This window comes from Phalaenopsis equestris, unplaced genomic scaffold (assembly GCF_001263595.1).
Source record: "Phalaenopsis equestris unplaced genomic scaffold, ASM126359v1 Scaffold000240, whole genome shotgun sequence".
NCBI classification, from domain to species: Eukaryota; Viridiplantae; Streptophyta; class Magnoliopsida; order Asparagales; family Orchidaceae; genus Phalaenopsis; species Phalaenopsis equestris.
This window is the reverse complement of record NW_018164682.1, coordinates 1,720,222-1,733,090: the sequence shown is the minus strand read 5'-3', so window position 1 is coordinate 1,733,090 and position 12,869 is coordinate 1,720,222.

Sequence of the window (12,869 nt, the reverse complement as noted above, 5' to 3'; positions counted from 1 at the left end):
TCGTTTAAGTAGAACTAAAGTTGAATGCATGGAATGTAATTTTAGTAGTAGCTCAAGTGACAAAGTTGTAACTATGAGTGATCAAATCATTAAAATGTGTGATAATTTTAGATATTTCGGATCTATTATTCAAAGTGATGGTGATAATGGTGATATAGATGGGATGATATAGATGGGAATGTTATTAGTAAAATTTAAGTTGGTTGGTTGAAGTGGAGGAATACATCGGGTCTATTGTGTGATAACAAAGTACCGTTTAAGCTAAAAGAAAAATTTTATAAGATAGTGGTGAGACCTGTAATGCTCTATGGCGCAGCATGAAGGCCTTTAAAAGAGAAGCATAAAGCAAAGTTGAGTGTTGTTGAGATGAGAATGCTTAGGGGGATGAGTGACTTGACACTTAAAGACAAAATGTGAAATTAATATATCTGTAATAGGGTTGGTATACCTCCAGTGACGAACAATATTAAAGAAAGCCGTCTTACATGGTTTGGTCACATTAAACGTCGATCATCTGATGATCTAGTTAGGAGAATAGATATTTTAGATTTGAGTTAAGTTAAGAAAGGCAGAGATTTACCTAAAAAATACTTGGTCATATTATATAAAAAATTATCTTAATTTATTAGAATTAAATGAAAATATGACACTCAATAGGATGCAATCAATAGGATGCAATACAATAGAGAAAAAGAATTCATGTAGCTGACCCCACTTAGTGGGACAAAGGCTTATTCTTGTTGTTGTTATTGTTCTCCCCCTTCCTTCCAAATTATGATTCGGCCACAATCCCGAGGCCTACTATTAAATCATCAAAGCCAAAATTGAAACAAATAATCTAAACTATAAGTCAAGAGGCATTGGCTCTTCCATCTGTTCTTAGCAGAGAAACGAAGCCCAAACCTTTATGATCGTCTTAAAAAGTGAGTTAAGATTGCGGTTAGTTCCAGCAAGAATGACAAGACAAACAAAGACATCCACTCCCCTGAGTAGAGCGTTAGGGTTTGGGTAATTCGGGATGGAAAGAAGAGTGGTTAAAGAGGGTGAATACCTTGACAATCTGCGGGGGAGGGAAAATCGAAGTTGTCGGGCAAAGAAGCCGCGCAGATCACCGCTAGGATTGTAACTGCGAAGGTTGCCATCGCATTCGCACGGAAGACAAACGAATACATCTCTCTCTCTCTCTCTCTCTCAGGGAGCTTCATTAATTTAGAAAAGGGCATTTACATACATACCACCCCATTCTTATATATTTACACATCTAACACTTAGATTTTGATTTTATATTTGTACCACCCAAATATTTTATCATATCAAAAATATTATGATTACGAATGAATATGGGTTTGACAAGCTTATTGTAACTGATGTTTGTTTGATTAATTAATTGAACAAGTTTTAACATTTTTTATAAATGCTCCATTGCAAAATGAACAAGCTTCTACAATTTCTTGTTTGATTCCTTTATGCTCGTGAATAAAAACATTTAAAGCTTGCAAAAAAGTTCTTTAAGAAACTTGATAAACAATTTCAATTAAAGTTCATAAATACGATCGATTTATTGTTTGATGCATGCTAGAAGATTCGTGGTGATAGATTAATAGATTGTCGTCTTAGCGTTGCACGAGAATTAACACATGATTATATTAAAAAAAAATAGTAGAAACACCAAAAGTTTTTTATGTTGAAACCATGAAAAAGAAACAACCACGAGGTGTGTCACAGCTGTAGAAATCTACTAGAAATTAGAGATAACACATTGTCCCTTGGGAAGGAAAGGGTTATATTGTCTCTTAAGTTACCATGTCGTCGCATGGATGAACTTGTTGTATGAAGTGGGCGGCGACCGATGATGATCGACGGCAGTCTGTGAGTGGTGGTCGGCAACAGTTGACAACGAGGTGATATTGGACTTCAGCACCTTTTATAAGCTTCAAGCTTTTCTTCGGGTTTCAAGCTCTCTCCTCTCCTCATGAGAGGTGTGGGGTCTATTTATAGAGTCTTAATTGAAATTAATGAATGATATAAACCACTTCGAATCAGACGCCCCAGAGAGATTCCCTTGATCAGAAAACATTTGATGGACATTTGAGAGCCTTAGCGATGTTAGAAATGAGCAATATTAGGTTGACTAATTTGTCTTATTGAGACGCTCAATTCAACTATATGAATGTCAGATTAAACATATGTTTGATCTTTCAAATATTTCCATGAAACTTTTAAATGAAATTTAATGGTTTCATCTGAGTTTGATTTAACTCGAACTGGACCAATTTTGGTATCATTGGGTTTGTCTCCTTGAACTGGTCAGTTTGACTAAAAATTTGTTGAAATCAAAGCTCTTGATGACTCTTAATTAAATTTTGAAATTTTTTTGCTCAAAAGATTACCTCGAGATGTGTGTCACGCCTTTAGATTTGTGCTGGATATTGGAAATTTATTGATGGTATATCAGTTAGCCCCTATCTCCGAGCGTGAACAACTTCGTCATCTGAAAATATCAAGACTCAAAGCCATATTCATATTTCTTGATATTTATATAAATTTTGTTATAAATTTAAGAATATAAACATATTACATATCCATATTCAATCAAAAGGTTGAGGCTAGCCTAGTTGGTTAGCTCCTTTGTTCTTAGGCATGCGTGTGGGAGTAGGTGGAAGTTGAAATGGTGGGAATTTAGAAAGATGGAAACATTTTTATGAATTTGGAATGAGGAAGGCTGAAGGTCATAAGGTGGAAGCCGGAAGGCTATAAGATGAAAGTAGGAAGGTCAAAAGAATCAATGCACATTTTTCTTTTATTATTATTATTTTAATTTCTTTTGTCATCAATATGAGAGATTTTTTAGCTATAAATAGACAAAGGAAATGAGAATTAAGGTGGAGTCCCCATTCCTAATTAGCAGGTGATCTGAAATTTCCTAGAAGTAGAAAGTCTTTCAGTAAGTTATCATCGACCCTACCTAGCAGGACCTCTGAGATCTTCTTTATGGAGAAGTAGGAGAAAGTTATTCTGAAAGTTATGTTTGACTCTGCCTGGCAGGAACTCTTGGATTTTTTTGTGATCTTCTCTCATGAAAAAGTAGGTGAAAGCAGTCTTAAAAGTTATTCCTAACCTTGTCCAGCATGACCTCCGAAATTTTCTTTCACTGTCTTCTCACGTGAAGTAGAAGAAGAAAGTCATTTTGAAAGTTATTCCCGACCCTGCCTAGTAGGACCTTCAGGATTTTCTTTCCTACGCTACTGATATGATTTTTGGAAGAGAGTGTCACATAAAAATCGTGGAAGTACCAATTTTTTAGGAGGCAATACCGACACCATTTGAAAATGTACTGACTTGTTGTCTTTGTATAGTGTCTGTTGATCTTTGTATCATTTCAATCACCTGTTGTGGCAGTATAAAGTAAAAAAATGTGTTTTTTTGTACGTCATTAACTTGCTTGATGCAAAAAAAATTTTGACGTCGCTTTTGAGGTTTGTTTTTTGCCTCACTTCTGGGGTATTGTTACCAAACTTCTAGGCTCCCACTTTGGTATTATTGATGTTTTCGTCTTATGAGGCTTATGACTTCAGAGGTTTTGTGATTTCTGAATCATGTGGAAGTTTGCAATCAAAGTTAACATGTGCATTTTATATAAAAAACAATTGCGTACATTTTGAAGCTCGTGTCTTCTAAGGTTGTGCCCTCTTAGGCATGTATCTTCTGAGGTTTGTGTCTTCTTAGGCTTATGCCTTATAGGAGGCTGAAATGAACTGATGTCTTCCAAGACTCGTAACCTCATGAGGTTTTTGATGTACTTGTGTCTTTTGAGGTTTGTAGCATTCTAATGCCTTTGATGTACTAATGACTTCTGAGGCTTGTAGTCTTCTGAGTCTTTGATGATTCCATTTGGAATAATTCTTGTGCTTCATCTTCTTTCTTTTGGAATAACTTTGTAAAATTGCTTATAAGATGAGGATTTTTTTTTTATTTCAAGTTAATTATGATAGTCAATTATCTTTTTTATGATCATTGATTTAATGGTTTATGCCTTAAATAACACTATGGTTAAATAATTTTTAATTGGTTTAATATTCTTAATTATATCTTGCTAATTTATGTTATTTTTTATGGAAGATGGAATCTTCTTAATGTTACCAATGCTCCCGTTCATTATCTTAATGTTATTAATGGTATATTTATCATTTGTTGGGATGTTTATCTTAGAGATCACCATATTTTTTACTCCTATAAGATTGTTTATCCTTCTCTCTATGATTACTTTCCTTGTGTGGATTGTCTTAAACATATTTGGTTTAATGGTTATTTGACTATGTTTGCATATCACACTTGAAAATTTATTCTTAAAGGTTTGAAAACTTGTGACATGATTTCTCGAATAAATATGAAAGTTAATAATATTTATGCTCTTTATGATAACAGTCTTGAAATTCATAACCATCTTTATTTTGAATGTTCTCTCTCATTATCTTTATAATAAATGCGTGCACAATGGTAATTTATTTATTGCTCCTGTAAATATTCTTTAAACTTTATATTATTCAAATAATATATCTTGTAAAATTTAAAAAATATTTCATCTTTTGGCTATGCAAGTCACTCCTTATTACAAATGGTTTGAGAGAAACTCGAGAATTTTAAGAATAAATCCTCCACTTTGGATATGCTTATTCACTGTATTAATTGGATAATTATCTTTAAAAGTAGGACTTGAAAGTTTAAAAGGTCTATTTCTGATTATATCATGAATTTTTATAATTTTTAGTGTTTTCATTTCTTCTATTTTGATATAATTTACTTCTTATTCTTATCCTTTTTGTTTTGTTTTGTTTTATATGATGCTTTTTTTTTTAGGTTATTGATTTTGTTTCTTTGAGGTTTTTGTTTGGTATAATTGCTTGGTGATCTTCTGATTGCTCATTCATTTAGTTTTGTTGTTTTATTTATTTATTATTGTTGTATTTTTATGGTGGCTACTACTTCCTTGTGTTATTAGTGCTACAGGATTTTTTGTTGTCTTTTATGTTGGCTTTGGAGAGAGTTCATTGTGTTTCTTTTCAACCTCTATTTCTTTTTTCTATTTTTTTGGATGTTACTGTGTTTTTTTTCTTTTTTGAGTAGATTTTTTATCGTGGTGTTTTTACTTCATCAGTCTTTTCTTTTTGTCAGTTATTTAACTAATCAGTTGTATATTTCTCTTTGTTCTTTATTTTTGTGGTTGTTTTTGGTTGAGTTGTGATGTACCTTGTCCAACTTTTACTTTTAACCATTTTTTGAAATTTTACTCATCTATTTTGTTTGATTCATTAAACTTAGATGTAATTGATTTTAAACTGTTTGATGAATTTCACTTGAAGTGGTTGAGTTATTTGTTTTGACTACTTTTATCTTGTGATTGAAGCCTCGTTTTTGCTCTTAATCTTACAGTGACTGTAGTATTTGTTGTTTTGGTTCTCTTAATGAATTACTAGCCTATAAATTGAATTTTTCTTCTTTAAACCAAAATTTTCTTTCACTGAATTTAGATTAACTCCTTCGGTTGGGATATGGGTTTAACTAAGCTCTTTTTTCTTTTTAGTTCAATTGCTTTCTTTAATTTATATCTTTGTTTTTGTGGTACTCTCTTATGTTCGTTGTTTCGATTTTCGCTCTTTGTGTTGGTTATGAGTTCTCCTTTATTTTCTGCCTTTTGCTTTTGGTTGTTATTTTTGGGGGTTCTTCTTCAATTTGATTTTGTTTGTTATTTTATAGGTTCTCATATTATCATTTAGAGAAGATGTTGTAGTTTTTGAATAGCTATATATCTTGGTTGCTGATTTTGGTTGTTTTTGAAGTTGTTGATGTTTGGAGATTTTTTTGAGGATGTTGATGCTCGTAGATGATTTTATTTAGTGTTTTGTGTTATTGTTTTGCATTTGTTGTGGTTTTTTGTAATTATTTTTGTGGTGGTTGTTGTTTCTCATGTTTTATGATGTGAATGTTTTTTAAGGTTTTTGTTTGACATAGCTGCTTGGTGATCTTCTAATAGTTGATTTGTGTGGTTTTGTTAATTCTTGTTTATTTATTTTTTGTGCTTTTTTTGTGGCTGCTTTTTCCTTGTGTGCTATTAGTATTGTTAGTTTCCTTGCATTTTTTTGTTGAGCGTTTCTATTGATTTTGAAGAATGTTCTTTTGTGTTTGTTTTCTACCTTGGTTTCTTTTTTCTTTAATTTTAGATGGTGTTGTGTTAGTTTTTTTTTTCTTTTTTAAGTAGTCATTATGTTGTGGAGTTTTTGTTTTACCACTATGTTTGTTTTTGTTATTTTTTTATTGATTAGATAGATACTTCTCTTTGTTCTTTATTTTTATGATTGTTTTTATTTAAGCTATTATGTATCATGTCTTAACTCTAACTTTTAATCAATATTTGAAACTCTATCATGGTTCGCTCATTTATTTTGTTTGATTCATTAGACTTGGATTGAATTGCTTCTCATCCATTTTATGAATTTAACTTGAAGTAGTTAAATTATTTGTCATGGCTACTTTTATCTCATGATAAAAGCCTCGGGTTCGCTCTTGATTATACGACGACTATAAAATCAATTGTTTTGGTTCCGTTAGTGAATTATTAGCTTGTGGATTAAGTTTTTCTTTTATAAATATGGATTTCTTTTACAGAATTTGGATGAATTCTCCGGTTTGGGATATGGATTTGGCTGAGCTATTTTCTCTTTTTAATTCAACTGCTTCCTTTGTTTTATCTCTCCGTTTTTTATGATTCTCTCTTATGTTTGTTGTTTTGTTTTTTGCTCAGTGTGTTCATTTTGAGCTCACCTTTGTTTTTTAATTTTTGCTTTTGGTTGGTGTTTTCTTTGGTTCTACTTTTAGTTGGTTTGGTTTTTTATTTACAGGTTATCTTGTTGCTAATTAGGTAACATGCTGCAATTTCTGGATCGATGGAGCTCTATTCCGAGGTTGTGTATTGTGGTTGTTGTTGAATTTGTTGATATTTGGAGAGTTTTTCAAGGGGGTTGATTGAAGATGTTTATACTTGAAGCTGAGGGGTTTTGTGTTTTTTTTTTTTTTTTTGATTTATTGTAGTTGTTTTTGTGGTAGTTGTTATTTCTCATGTTTTTTAAATGGGATTGTTTCTCATAGCTTCTTTTTTTCGAGTTATATTGCATTGTGGTTCTATTTATATATATATATTTTTAAATAATTGAACGTGACGCTCATATTTCAAAATAAATAAATAATACAAATATAATAACTTACACTATTTTATCTCTCCTGCGAGAGAAATATTTGTGTACGAAAAGCGTACGCAGAGTTGCGTACATTTTAGGTTATTCGGAGGGTACAGTTAGGTTACATGAAAAATTACATGAGGTATAACTTAAGTGTAACCTAGTTATACCCTCCTAATAATCTAAAATATATTCAACTCTGCGTACTCTTTCCGTACGCAAATATTTTCCGAGTTTGGGATGGTGTGACGGGGATCTGGTGGTGTAGTGCCCCCTCCACACTTATTGGTATTTGATAAAATTACGTTTTGACTATTTTTTCAAACAATTACGGTGGAAGACTACATTTTTCAACCTGATCTGATTATGTGCGGTTGCTACTAGAAAGCAACGGTCTGGCCTCTTGAAAAAAAAAATTTATAACTACTAAGTTTTTTTTTTTAATATCAATTCGGCAATTGCCCCAAATAAACCCTTACTCAAATCAATAATATGTTTTCTGCATGAAAGTTATTTGTTATTTTAATTAATAATTTGGTCAATAATTCCATACTGAATTAATATTTATTATTCTCATATGAATATTTTAACTTTTATGTCAACTTAAGAACTATAAAATTCTTCTTCCAGCATATAAAAATTTTAATATGGAATAATCATTGTATCAGTTGCATGCCACCTTCTGATGCATGTCATTGAGTTTAAGTGGAATTTTCTTTTAAAATTAAATAAATTATTCAAACAATTTTGAGTGGAATTTAAATTTTGCATTTGGATGATATTTATGGATTACGAATGGTTCATTTTGTATGTCAAAGAATTTTTTGTAAAAAAACATTTGGCATGTTCAAACCATTCAAGTTTCTTTTATGTCGGCTAGGGCTGTCAAAACGGCTCGTTGTTCTTCGGCTTGTTCGCTAAGTTAACGAGCGGAACACGAACAACACGAACAATTCGTTTCGTGTTCGGCTCGTTTTGGCTCGAAATACTACTAATCAATTATATATATTTCTTTGATGAGTAGTATTTTAAAAAAAATTAATTGACTATAAGACTGCAAAGATTTATAATCAATTAAAAGTATTAATGAATAAAATAGAATAAAAATTATTAAATTAGATTAAGGATTGGGGCAAATTATATCCTTTGTTTGTATCAATTATGATTTCACTGCTCTTGCGATTGATCAACACTACTTATGATTGATGATTAAATGTCCTAGTGTCACATATCACTAATTTATAGGCTGAACACATTAGGAAACAAAAAGATAAATCCTAATATAGGAGTCTAGTAGGATCGATGAACACTAGTCAACCTTCAAACTCCTTTTGTTGGCGTCTATCATATCAAGATATTTGTGAGTCCGCATATAGTTTAGAATTCTCTTTTAGGATTGAAAATTTAGACGCATTCACACTACACCTGGGTCCGTTTGGGGCAGCTAGTGCGTTTCAGGATAAGCTGGGTGCTTATCGTGGGCGGCGGCCCGCGGGCCGGCTATAGGGGTCGACCCGCGGCCCGTGTTTAGTGTAAAAACTCAAACGCAGTTTCAGATAAGCTGGCGAAACGCGTGAACCAAACGGTACGGCGGCGTTTTCAAAACACCCCCTGCACTTATAAGCTGCCCCAAACGGACCCTAAGCCAACTTCATATAGTCATTTTAAGTTATTTACCTTTGGCTTTTCTCTACATTTAGTCGACCCACTCTATTTGTATTTGCTTGCAACTTTTGAGTTTTCTCTTACACTATATTGAGTGGAATATTCTTTTAACCTCTCTTCACACTGTATTAAGAAGGTTTTTCATCTCTAAATCCCCCTCACACTATATTGAGGGAAATCATCCATTTGTTCTTCACATCATATTGAGAAAAATCATGTTTTGGGCTCCTCGCATTTTATTGAGACTCTCTGTCTCTCATCCTCCCTCACACTATTTTAAGGGAATCCCTGCCATGGATCTCCTTACACTTCCTCAAAGAGGGCTCACATCTTTATTCCTTTTTTATATTATATTGAGGATTATCTTTATATCTTTTGTGTCTCAGCGTTCTATAATGAGGATATATTTTGTCATCTTAATAATTTGCGATCAAGCTACAATCCAAATTCTTTACATCATATCTTTCCTACCCATAAGCTTAGAGCCATAGCTATAATAGCTCATGTTAGTCTTAGCATCCACCGTCACACGTGGTGCTATAAGTCCAGTCTAGAATTCTCCATCATATGTGAGTGTATTGTAATTAGTCACATCCGTCAATTTAGGATTAATGTGAGCTAATACCCTTAGAAGAGGTAACTTATGGTTGCTAACAAAGATTCTCTCGTCACCCGTTAACTAAACAAACTAAGGATACCAACGACTTATAATTTTGGAATCATAAGATATTGATGAGAACATCATACTTATTTGGTAGGATAATTTGATTTTCTTGAGTGCCTTTGAGCCTATCCTTAAGTTGATTTCCGTCACTTCCTAAATTTTCATCCTTTATAGAACCTCATAGACCCATTATGATTTTCAGTTCACCAGATCAAATCTAAATCTCAATAAATTAATCAATATAAGCATTGATTCCTCAATTGAGAGTACTTTCCGGATAAGCTTGAGATGTAATTAATCACAGGAGCATGCTCCTTTAAGATATCATAATCCCTAAAATTAAAATAAATCATGATCGAGATTATATTTTCTTATAGAAAAAATATCTAGGATGTGAAATCCAATCTATATTTTATTGATCATGGCATGACTATAGAGTCAATTGATTTAAATACAACCAATCCTTTAGTTCAATATCTGTAAGGTGTCTTTCAAAGCCCACAATAAGACTTTAAAAAAAAAAAATTATAAATCAAATATAATTACATCAAATAATGTTAAAATTATGCTAAAACAGTCTTTAAAATATCAATTAGGTGATTGTGGCCCATCTCCCCTTTTAATGTTGCCAATATTGAATATAATTTGAAAGAGATAGAAAGAGAACCCTATATTTAAAAACAAATTGTATTTAAAATATTATTAAACTAACTAGTCTTTTTTTAATATTCTTTACATAAGCATAATCATATGTGTAAAAGTAAAGGAGGTTTATATATAAGCAATATTAATAAAAAATTTTGAGGAAATTCAATTAATAGAAAATATTTTTCTTAATACCACCCATAATATAAAGGAAATAATTTACTTCCCTAATAAGCTATCTTTATTATTGCAAATATTCTAAGAATTCTCTAATTTTATCCCATATACGGTCGGCTACATGAAACATTTTTCTCCTCTAATTTTATCCCATATATGATCAAAAAATTTTCTGCAAGTCTTTCTATGTCTACCTTTGTGTTTTTTTAACATAAATCAAATTTAAAACATCTACACTCCCAATCAAATCATCAGATGGTCAAAGTTTAATGTAACCAAACCATCTAAGACGACTCTATCTAATTTTGTCTGCCACTAGAGCTACACCAACCCTATCACAGATATATTCATTTCACATTTTGTCTCTAAGTGTCAAGCCACACATCCACCTAAGCATTCTCATCTCGGCAATACAAGAATATGTTTACGCGTACAAAAATTTCAAAGAATAAATGGTCTATTTAAAAGCTAGTTTAAAGCTCGTATGAGCATGATTTAAATTTCATTCAAGGCCTAATCAAAGCCAAAATTTCCATTATATGACCATAATTTAGGTTAAAAATTGATGATTAATATTTGTTCAAATAAAGATCAAATATTAAAGATGGTGTTAAACTATGATCATTTTAAAATCTAGTGTAATTGTACAAACAAACCTATCCTAAAATTACCACACCTCCCTCTCATTTCACCCGAATCTCTTAAACCATAGGCTTGTAAACTCAAACTTGTTTTACCACACATCCTCATATCCATCTTATTTACAAAAGTCTTCTAAGCTCCCAACTATATTTGATCATTACACATTATATATATGCCATGCTCACCACCTCCTTGAATCTTGATTTAAATGGTTGTAACTCTGAGGCATTGCACTTCTCATCCATAACCTTCCCTTAAAAATATTGAGTCTCCCTTGATTAAGAGCTTCAATCTCTTACTCCCTCCCTATATTTTTCTCCCAAACTGCAAGACCAGTTTCCGTAATTTGTAATCGATGAAAACCTCACTAACAAAGATTAGAGAGGCCTCTCTATCACCTTCTTATTCTTCAATCAAAGAGCCATCATGCTACAAGTCCTATTCATGTTTGCCTTCTTTCAATCTATAATCTCTTCTCCTCAAACTATAAGCTCCCTCTGTCAATACTATCTTATATATTTTTGTTATTTTTGGAGACCTTGCCATTCCATCATCTCCATTTAATTAGTCAAGAGAAATTTAATTTTCCTAAATTTATAATATATTAACTCATGTTATTAATTTTTAGGTAGGTTAGATTAACTAAATTAAAATTCTAATTAAATCAAAATTGATGAATTATGTTTTAAATCATAAGTTGATTACATCCTTGCAACAATCAATTCAAGTTTATGACGGTGTAGCACAAATCAATTAAGTTAGTACCTATCTTAGTTAATTAACTAATTTTGTTGCATTTAATTAGGTTATTATATGTAGGACTTTTAGTCGGTAAAATTTATTGAATCTCGGTTAAATTTGGAATTACAATCTACTCACTTAGGGGTAAGTACTTTTAATTTATTGAAGAATAATAATAATCTTTTTTGGTGCATTATCTTTCATATTTTATGCTATGTTCTTAGCTATTTACAAGCTATTAGTCTAGCCTTTTATTTTTAATTATTTGTTATATATATGTTTATTGACCCTTTTTTAAGTTTGCATTGACATGTTTAAAAAAAATATGTATCTCAATTTTATCCCATATATGATTATCTTTCTACAATATAGAAAGACTTGACAGGTTAATTTTAATTATTTGTTTCAATTTTGTATATTACTATAAAAATTTATGAATCTCAAATTGATTCATGTAATATTAATATTTATTTTTATGCAATTAACTATATTGAATAGCATAAACTTTATTTACATAAAATTTATATTGTTGTAAAATTAATAATTATCAAGTTAATTACTTAATACCCATAAAAAACTTGCTTATGAAACAAAAAAAAAATGCTTATTTGTCATTATAAAATTTTCTTAATAATGACTAGTAAAACATATCAGTTCTCAAGAAAATAATGAAATTACTCGAAATTAATGCTTATCATTTTTTTTTTGTTTCGGGATATCATACTAAATCTTATTTTTTAACATGATTCTTTTTCAAGATTCATTAGACATTATGGTTGATGACAAATATAAAATGATTAGTTAAGGCATTTTAATTTCTTAAAAGTTAAAATGATGATATTTTTGATGTAATATAAAAAATAAAGTTTAGTTGTTAGCATAGGTGGATCTAGCTAGGTCTACCTCCCCCCCCCCCCCCCCCCCCCCCGGCTTAAATTCATATTTTTATTTATATGAGAAGGTAATTTGATTTTTTATTTCTCCTAAAATATTAATTTTATTCCTTTCGAAACATTATTTTGCTATTTGTTACCCAAAGATCTGCCTTTTATCACTCTCTTGTTAGATATGTAAATACATAAGAAATGAGCGGTATATATGTA